This window comes from Gossypium hirsutum, chromosome A12 (genome assembly GCF_007990345.1).
Source record: "Gossypium hirsutum isolate 1008001.06 chromosome A12, Gossypium_hirsutum_v2.1, whole genome shotgun sequence".
In the NCBI taxonomy this organism is placed as follows: Eukaryota; Viridiplantae; Streptophyta; class Magnoliopsida; order Malvales; family Malvaceae; genus Gossypium; species Gossypium hirsutum.
This window is the reverse complement of record NC_053435.1, coordinates 48,279,560-48,290,656: the sequence shown is the minus strand read 5'-3', so window position 1 is coordinate 48,290,656 and position 11,097 is coordinate 48,279,560. Positions and strand designations below refer to the sequence as shown.

The 11,097-nt window shown below is 36.2% G+C and overlaps 1 non-coding gene across 1 annotated transcript; it reads right to left on the bottom strand.

The window, feature by feature from the left end:
* Nucleotides 1–772: 772 nt before the first annotated feature.
* LOC121211854 (small nucleolar RNA R71) lies at nt 773–879 on the bottom strand. The gene has a single exon (XR_005907071.1). It is a non-coding gene; the product is annotated as a small nucleolar RNA R71 (small nucleolar RNA).
* Nucleotides 880–11,097: the final 10,218 nt, after the last annotated feature.

Genomic DNA, 11,097 nt, shown 5'->3' with positions numbered 1-11,097 from the left:
CTATAGTTGGAATGGAAGTGTTGAGCAAATGACCAGCCACTAGAATGGCTAAGTATGATCATATGTAGGCTTATGTATGACAAGGCCCTAGTTGGTCCATGAAACCCCAAATTAGGTAAGGTTTACTTTGAAAACAGAAGCTGATAGCAGCAGTGGTGTGGATTGGAAAAATCACAAGAATTCGTAGGAGTGGAATTAAATAGTGAATAAATTATGTAATCGAACCTTGATGAATCTACTTTCATATGGAAGTAACGAAACAATCATAGGAACAGTACAGTAAGAGATATTCGGGTTCTTGTGGAACAGGGCCAGAACAGTTTCTGGATTCCCTGTTCCGACTTTGGAAATTCACTATAAATTGACCAGAGATAATTAGGGGTCATACCATATATGTATGGATTCCTCTCTGAGTCTAGTTTCCATAGAAACAAACGGCATCAGTATTGAAGCTCTGTGCAGAGAGATATCCAAGTCGTAATGGGAAAAGGTCAGTGTAGTCGACCCCTGTAACATGGGAGACTTTGACTAATAAACTGTACTAATTTGCCCGACCAAAAATTCTAGAAAAAAATACATAGGTGGGGACATGAGTCTAGTTTCAGGGAAAAATCACAAAACTGATTTTTGAGTTGTGAAACTCAAGATATGATTTTTGAAGCGACTAGTACTCAGACTGGGCAGTGTCTGGAAAAAAATTTTTCAAAGTTTGTTAACATCTCGTGTCCGACTCCGGTGTCGGTCTCGGGTTCGGGGTGTTACAAAAACAGCTAAATTACGTAATGATATCTCCTTTTTTGTACAGATGGATTTAGAAACACCCTACGAGGCATGGGAGAGATACAAGGACCTTTTGAGAAGGTGCCCTCACCATGGGTTACCAATTTGGCTACAGGTTCAAACGTTTCATAATGGCCTAAATCCTTTGACTCGGCAGATGATTGATGCAGCCGCTGGAGGAACCATCAATAATAAGACACCTGAAGATGCCTACGAATGTATAGAGGAGATGTCACTGAATAACTATCAGTGGCAAGTCATGACGACAAAGCCAACAAAAATAGCTAGCGTTTATAACGTTGATTCGGTCGCCATGCTCTCTAATCAGGTAGAACTCTTGAATAAGAAAATTGATGGTTTTCTTAGTTCTTTACAGATTCACCCAATAATGCAGTGTGAAGCAAATTGAGGTGGATCGAGCAATTCAGAATACGCACCTTATGGCCACAACATGGAGAACGAGCAGTTAAATTACATGGTTAACAATCCTCGATCTCAAAACAATCCTTATAGCAATACTTACAATGCAGGTTGGAGGAATCACCCAAATTTTTCATGGGGAGGCCAAGGAAATCAGAAACCACCACCCCATCCAGGCTTTCAGCAACCACCATACCAGTAGGAGAAAAAGCCAAACCTTGAGGAGATGTTAGCCAAATTCATCTCAGCGTCAGAGACTTATTTTCAGAATACCGAGACGGCACTCAAAAATCAACAAGCATCAATCCAGGGGCTCAAAACTCAGATTGGACAGCTCGCCAAGTTGATTTCTGAATGACCATAAGGTAGTTTGCCAAGCAACACTGAATATAACCCAAGTGAGAAACTCAACGCAATTTCCATTCAAGATGAGGAATGGTTAGTGGCAAAACCAAGGCCAAAATCAGTGGTAAGCGAAGGTAAGAATGAGGTAGGCCAAAACGGACAAAAATCAGTAAGTACAGAATATAAACCTCGTGTGCCATACCCCAATGCGACAAGGAAAGACCGCTCAGACGAACAATTTGGTAAATTCCTTAAACTTTTAAAGAAACTACATATTAACCTACCCTTTATTGAAGCACTTTCGCAGATGCCGAACATAATCAAATTTTTAAAGGAGCTTCTAGCAAATAAATGAAAGTTAGATGAAAGGTCGCATGTGGGGCTGAACGTGTTTTGCTCAGCCATTCTTCAGAATAAACTACCCAACAAACTAAAAGATCCAGGAAGTTTTACAATTCCTTGTTTGATTGGTAGTTTAGATGTTAATAATGCGTTAGCTGATCTAGGGGCTAATATCAATGTTATGCCTTACAAATTATTTAAGCAACTAGGTCTAGGGAAACCCAAACAAACTAGGATGAGCATTCAATTAGCAGATAAAACTGTCAAATTTCCTAGGGGTATCATTGAAGACGTACTCGTTAAAATTGACAAATTTATATTCCCAGTTGATTTTGTTGTTTTAGACATAGAAGAGGACAGTAATGTTCCTTTAATTTTGGGAAGACCCTTTTTAGCAACTGCTAGAACAATTATTGATGTTGGCATAGGTGAACTCACACTTCGTGTAGGAGATGAAACAATCACCCTTCAAGCTCACAAGCCGAACAACACATCGAAAATTGAAGGTGATTGTACAAATTGTTCTACTAAGACTGATCATACAGTGCAACCTATTTTGCAGGAAATAAGTTCAAAGGACACACATGAGCCATGTTCAATCCACAAAAAAGAATCTACCCATGAAGAGCAAAGGTTACGAATCGAGCAGTTAGATGAATGGCTGACATTTAAACCGAGAAAACATGATAAACCAAAACTACGCTAGAACGAGATCAATGCTTCACCAAATGAACTTCAAGTTGGAGACAAAGTACTACTAGATGCAGCAGATCCTCGAATCGCCACTTCTGAACCAAATAAAGAAACCCCCCTTACAGTAACTAGCATTTTTCCATACGGTACGGTCGAGCTAAATCACCCCAAATTCGGCATGTTCAAGGTAAATAGTACTCGTCTTAAACCTTATGTTGATAAAATTTATATCAGGGATGAGGAGTGTAAACTCCTCGATCCACCATGATCATACACATGAGAGGTAAGTCGAGCTTAGACTATACATAATCGCTTCTCGGAAGGTAACCCGAGCACTAAAAATATTAATTTCTTTAAATTTTAGTTTTAACATCTAACATACTAACTGACTCATGGAATGCAGGCTTTCTAAATCAAACACGGCCAAGCACACGGGCGTACCTTAGGCCTTGTGACAACAGGGCAAAATTTTTCCCCAACACGGGATGCGATAAGTAGCCACGGCCGTGTGACATAGCCGTGGGCGAAGCTGCCAAAATAACACGGGCGTACAACACGCCTGTGTTTTGAAACCGTGGGTAAACCTGTCAATTTAACACGGGCGTACGCTTGCATACACAGCGTGGGAGAAGCGAACGGAGATCGACACAGCCGTGCAACATGGCCGTGTACACCAATGCACCTAATTTCAAAAATTACAAAACGTACGGGCTGAGCTTAGATTTCTCTATAAACACCTATTATTTATTTTATTTTATTTTTATCTCTATATTTTGAAATTGTTTTTTTATTTCCTTTTAATACTATTTTATCTTGATTTTTTACAATTTTTATTCTTCGGCTATTTCATTACAAGTAATTATGCTTCAGTATACCTCTTAAAAAGTTCCTAATTTTATCACAGTCAGAAAGAGCTCCAAAGCTCATCCTCGCATAGGAACTAAAACTCCATCGGGAAAGGTTTTCCACGACCACCATGTCCTGCTCGACCATGACCATAGCTACCACCAGATATAATATTCTTTTGGCGCAAACTTATGGACTAATGAACCTCTACCACCACCGGAATATCCTCTTCCACTCTCACGCCAATTCATTCATCATTCAGGAAGTTTCACTTCTCTCCCTATCTTATGATTATGAATCTATCTTTTTCATTATATCTATCTTTGTACATTGAGGGCAATGTACATCTTAAGTGTGGGGGGTCTTTTATATCAGAAAAATCCCTGAATTTTGTTTTATTCTCATGCGATCTTCTCATATCATTATTAGAATGAATTCCAATTAGTCTATAATGTTTATAGATATATCTTGAATTAAAACATAGGCATTTATGCATTGATTTTTTAAACTTTAAGACGTTAGGGAATCAAGCATGATAAGTTGATTTTTGAAGAATTAAAAACTTTTAGGTTGTTCCCCCAAGTTTAGGTATTACCTTGAGTTGGAATTCACAAGTTTAAACATAAAAAAAGCCATAATTTTTGTGAGATATTGAGCCTTTAGAGCATCTATTATTTCCTTCATGCTCACTTTCATTATGAGTGCGTCAGTATTGAATTGTTATTCTAGAACTTGCTTGATTATGCATGTCAAGACCACACCATTTGATTTGATATGTCAAAATAATAAAGGCACTTAGGTTTAACCCACCCACTCCACAAAAGCCTACCTTCACAATTAACTCTTAGTGAACCCCCTTGAGCCTAACAACTCATTCATTAATTTACCCTCAATATTAACCATAACTCATTATTGTTGAACTCCCCTAAATTAATTCGATCCCTATTTTTGTCGAGATTTGAGTTGGAATAGTTGCTTAGCTATGTTTTATTCTATTTTTTAATTTGACTTGTTTTAAAAAAAAAATACATGTATACATATTAGTAGTAGTGATCTTCTGAGCTAAAGAAGTTAAATTCCATATTTTTAGAAAAAGCTCTTTTGTACGTGATTGATGACTAGTCATTTTTCTAGTTAGGAAATTTTTCAATTCAATCTCGATTCTAACCCTTTCTTTCAGTTTGTGACCACACCCTTTAACCAAAGCCACGTTACAACTCTCTCAAGACCTTTTGATTGATGTTTCATCTCAATTTATAGTGGTGGAGATTTGATTTTCATGCAAGCCTATGGTAATGACTTTTCACTATTGACTATTGAGTGCATCATTTATTGTCCTTAAACACCTCGAGTGATTTGAGTGAATCTATAGTGAAGATGTGAAACTCTGTGATATTTTGAATCAAAGGTAATTACTTAGATGGAGGGGAGACACCTATGTTTCCATGATAAAATGCTCAACTTGGAATGCTTGAAACTTTGATGTTCTTTCAGTTGAATTTTCAATGTATGATTACCTACGTATTATTTTGAGATATTATCGATAGAAATTATAAGTTAAGAAAATTTTATTTTGATTATGAGTTGAGGATTTTGCTTGAGGACAAGCAAATGCTTAAGTGTGGGGGTATTTGATAAACCATAATTTATACATATTTCTATCTCATGCTTAGCACATTTTATGGATGATTTTTCCTTAAATTTGGTGAATTCAAGCTCCTAATACCTTAATTTCATGTTTTATACTTAGGTGAGCATAAGAGAGTGAAAGGAACAAAAAACGGGCCAAAAACGGAGAAAATGGGTCAACATACAAAATCAACACGGCCTAGACTTCCTCACACGGGCAGACCACACGGTCGTGTCCCTTTGGCAAGGTCAAGGCATGATTTACACGGGTAGATCACACACTCGTGCCCATTTAACAGCCTTAACCATGGCCTTAAGCAATCGCACACGGGCATGTCACACGGGCGTGTCCCTGCTGAGCCCAAGTTTAGTCCAATTCGAAAAAGGCCAATGTTGAGGGCTCTTCGGCATTCCAAAGCCTATTTAAACACGAGAGGAGGCACTTAGAAAGGAGGCACAAGAGGGAGCAAGGAATTGCTCAAGGAAAGCCGATCGATCCATCTCAGAAGCCAAATTCACCTTCAAGACTGAAGATCTCCCTTCAAATTCCTTCAGGAGTTTTGGTTTTCTATTGTTTTGTTATTTTTATTCTTTTGAGATCTTTTCTTTCATTAGTATGAACTAAAACCCCTAAATACCTAAAGGAAACGAAACCTAAGAAGGATCTTGTTATTATTATCTAAATTGTATGTTAAATATTTGACTTGCTCTTAATTATATGTTCTTAATTCTTGTTTTGATATTCCAGGATATTGATTCAAGTTAAGCTCTTATTCAGACGAGGAATAGACCCTGTCTAAGAGTAAATTTGTCATAATTAAGCGGAGTTGGTTGTGCCCCTAGAGCTAGGGTGACAAGATTTTGTCGGATTAGGGTGAAACCTAATAAGGGGATCCATAGATCGAGTTAATGCAACCTTAGGGCGTTAATTAGAAAGAGATTTCAATTAATCAATCTAGGATTAGACGTTGTTAGTCTCGAGAGAGATAATAATATAATTTAGGGATCTCTACGGAACAAGTTGAATGAATAAATCATCCGATTTAGAGTCAAATAACAAGTGAAGTCTAGGTGGATTTTTCCTTAGGTATTATCTTAATCAATCAAGTTTTCCAAAAAGTATTTTCCCCAAATTTCTTTTCTGTGATTTCTTAGTTTAGTTAATTAGTTAGATAAACAAAACCCTTTTATTTTTTAGGCTAGATAATAAAAACAAAGTTGATACTAGTACTTTTAGTTCCTTTGGGTTCGATAATTCGGTCTTGCTAAAGCTATACTATTGTTCGATAGGTACACTTGCCTTCATCGTGATAATAGTTAGTTTCAAGAACGATTCATTATAAATATTTAAAACCTGTCACGAATATCACGTATCAGTATACAAAATATGGGCGACTAGTTCGATTTAGTCCACTAGCTCGGTTTTCCCCCGATCTAAGTCCGAATTTCGTATTTCTTGATCTAAAATGAATAAATTCACTAATTTAATCATCACATTAATCAAGACATTTCACAAACTATATTTAGGCTAAATGACCGTTTTTCCCCTAGACTTTCACAAAATTACGATTTTATCCTTAGGCTCGTAAATCGATTTTCATCAAATTTTCTCACTAACCAAGCCTAGTAGAATTCTTTGTATACTAGAAGCAGCCCACAATTCCCATTATTTCATACATTTACCACATAATTTATAACTTATACAAAATGGTCCTTAGTTAGAGTTTTCATGAAAACTACCTCACAAAAGTTGTTTATTTAACAACCATAACTCATTTTCCTCCATAATATTTCAGCCAACAACACAAAAGCTTTCATGTCAAAACCCTAAACTTTCAACCATTTGCAAAATAGTTCTTCCATTAGCTAAATTAAAATACAAGGGTCCAAAAAGTATAAAAATTATCAAGAAAAGCCATCAAAATCACTTACTTGCAAGAGTAAAGAGTGCCTGAAATTTTGAACTCCCAAAACCTTTAAAATGGCTGGTATTTTCAGTGGTATGGACAAGAAGATGAAAAAGATGACAACCCCTTTCTTTTTGTTTTATTTCTAGTCAAAATAAGCTACCAACTTCACCTAATTTTGACTTTTCTACTCCTCTTTGTCTCTATGGCCGGCCACCCCTATTGAAATGGGTATATTTTCCCTTTAAAGACCCTTAATTATGAATCTCTAGTTATTTAACACCATTTGCTAGAAAAATAAAACTTTTGCCCTTTATGCGATTTAGTTCTTTTTTCGCAATTAAGCTCGCAATCGTTAAAATTAATTCATCAAAATTTTCATGCATCGATGTAAACATGCTATAACACATAAAATCATATTAAAAAATAATTCCTCTGGCCTCAGATTAGTGGTTCCGAAACCACTGTTCCGACTAGGCCTAAAATCGGGCTGTTACACATAGCAACCTCTGTAGGCACACACTCTTGACATAAGGCCTTGCTTCAATTTAAGAAATTCTTTACATTTCTTGTCAAGAAATATTTGGCTCACATACTTCTTTCAAAATTTAGTTTAAAAGAATTCCCAGTTTATTCAGTCTCTTGGTACCACAGCAACTAAAGTGTTCCACAACTGATAAGTCGACTCTTTCAACAACGAAATAACACACTTCAAGCATTCCAAAGGAGTACAAGATAATTCGTCAAAAACTTTAATCGTATTTTCTAACCAAAATTTAGCTCTTTTCGGATCATCCTCGGCTGTACCTCAGAACTCTTTATCCCCATACTTAAAAATTTTATCGCTTTGAAGGCTTGTTCACTTGTACTGGTTCCAAACCCTGAGGAACTACGGGGACCGGTTGGGGTACAGGTGGGGGTACAAGTCATTGAGCCATTGGATTCATTAGTACAAACTTGCTAAACCATTCATTCATCATCTGGAAGAAGGCTTGCCTAGCATCTCCTCACTGATCCTCAGATAAAAGCCTACTTCCACTAGACACTACTCCGTGAATGGATGCTTGCGTGTTACTTTCTACTTCATCAGAATCAGGTCAGTTGGATGACATTTTATCTATATGAAAACATATTTCAAATCGAGTCAAAAGTTATCACACTATCACAAGTTATATAATAGCATGTAATTCTAGACTCGTACATGCTACATTCAACCCGAGAATGACTAAATCGTAGCTCTGATACCACTAAATGTAACATCCTTAGTCTGTATCCGTCACCAGAATAGGGTTACGGAGTATTACCATCCAAATGGAACATAAAAACATTCATTTCAACATCATTTTAAAGGTAATCTAATACAATCAATAACATACAAAACTTCTCTTAATCAAGCCCTCAAGGCCCTAGAAATACCCTAAAAATAAATCAGCGCCAAATTGGAAATAATTGGAAAGTATAGGAAAAAGTTAGAAAAATTTGACTGCAGGGGTCACACGGCTGAGACACATGATCGTGTCTCAAGTCGTGTAACAATCAAAATAGGGACACATGGTCGTGTCCTAGCCCATGTCTTTACCCATGTAACTCTCGAAATAGCCACACACACCCGTGTGCTAGACCATGTGCTAGGCCGTTAACAGCCTGACTTCCATACATTGAAACCTACAGGGTATAGATGACCGTGTTGCCTGGCCGTGTGTCACACACGACTGAGTCACACGCCCGTGTCTCAAGCCGTGTGGACATGAAATTGGCCAAATTCAAGCCATTTCCAACACCAACTCATGCAACCACCTAGAAGCATTTTGAGAACATGATCAATGCATCAAAACATGACCAAAACCAACCTGAAATGACCAAATCAATAGTCTAAGATCATTCAACCAATATGCCATAAAGGCACCTCAAATGAAAACATACAAAATTACCAAAACATATGTATATACTTGACCACATTTCATTCATAAACATCTAGTTCATTTTCATCTCAAAACATACCATATCTTGATCTATACCATTTCTGTAACGCCCTGAACCCGAGACCGTCGCCAGAGTCGAGCACGAGGTGTTAACGGACTTAATTCATTAATTAAACAGCTCAAACAATTTATTTTAGAACTTCCAGACAAACTGGCTAACTGCGTCACAGTCGCTTAAAAATTCATATCTCAAGTTACAAAACTCTAAATCCAATTCCATAAATTTTCCCTAAAACTATACTCATATATCTATCAACTAAATTTTTTCTAGAATTTTTGGTCAGGCCAACTAGTACAGTTTATTAGTTAAAGTCTCCCCTATTTCAGGGTTTGACTACTCTGACCCCTGTGTATTACGAATTAAATATATCCCTGTACAGAGTTTCAATTATTATGACGTTTGTTTCTCATCAAACTAGACTCAATAAGGAATCTTTACATGTAAAGCATGACTTCTAATTATCTTTTTACAAGTTTTGGTGAATTTCCAAAGTTAGAACAGAGGATCCAGAAATCGCTCTGGCCCTGTTTCACAAAAATTTAAATATCTCATAAAATATAACTCATATACCTATTTTGTTCCATTCATATGAAAATAGACTCATCAAGCTTTAATTCTATATCTCATTCACTATCTAAATCAATTTCTACTATTTTTAGTAATTTTCCAAATTCACATCATTATTGTTGCCCGATACTATTTTAAAGCTAATTTCACATTTTTCATGATTTCCATGGAATAACTAGCATTTAGGCATACATAACACCAAACATGTCCTTGATTAGCCATTCCAACAGCTAATCATTATCAAGCATTTACATACCATTCATTAGCCATATCATAAGATCATACACACAAAATGGCTACGATGCTATACATGCCATACTCAAAATGAAACGACTAGCTATACCAAAATAATCCTCGTGATAGTGTGCCCGGACCTCCGACGTGCTTTACGATCCCCGAGTTAGCTTGACAAAACTATAAAAAGAAGGAAAATAAAGGGGGTAAGCATTAATCTTAATAAGTTTGCATGCAAATAAATAACAACATTCATAAGAATTATCTTACTACTTGGCATGATACTACTTAATGCAACTTCATTAATTGTCATAGACATATTTTAAACTTCTTCACTTACTCACTTACTTAAATACTTACTTACTTAATCAAATTTATTAATACATTTTACTTACCTTTTTCCTTATCAAGCATACATGAACATTATGTACTTACCTTTGCTCTTCTAGCATGAACTTGTCTTACCTTTTTAGTATAACTCGTCTTACCTTACCTTACCTTGATATTCTCTTTAAATTTTCTCATTGAACCACTTGGAATCCTAAGGATACACAGGTACCTTACCATTTCCATGACTTGTCATGGTCTTACGTGGTATTCTTTTGAAACTTACAATTGCCATGTCTTGACATGGTCTTACATGGTATCCTTGCCTTATGAACTCACCAATGCCATGCCTTGGCATGGTCATACATGGGACCTTTGCCTTATAGTAACTTATTAATGCCATGTCTTGACATGGTCTTACATGATTTCCTTGCCTTAGAAACCTTACCAATTTCCATTTCTTGGCATGGTCTTACATGGTATCCTTAAACCTTAATGTCATGACATTTGTATCCTACACATTCCTAAGGTTCAACTGGGACTTTCTGAAATTACTTCTCCGTCAATTCATGCTTGAGTCTTCTTTGAATAATTTCATAAAATAAATATACACATGCTGGAAATTAACAAAATTAACATAAAATAATAGAATATTGCATTTATTTACCACAAACTTACCTCGAAACAAAATACGATCCACAATATCGATTTAGTCCACTATCTTTTTCTTTCCTCGGTCTAACTCCGGATTTTGTTCTTCTTGATCTATAATAAAAAAATTTAGCTTATTTAATACTCACATTTATTAAAACAGTCCTTGACCCAAACTTTGGAAAAATTACATTTTTACCCCTAAACTTTTACATATTTACACTTTTTCCCCAAGGCTCAGAATTTAAACTTCATCTTATTTTCTTATGTTTTATGACATGCTGATCATTTTTCCCTTCTATGAAAACATCAAATTCTCACTCTAACATGTACTTATGACTATTAGGTATTTTTACCGATTAAGCCCTTTTAC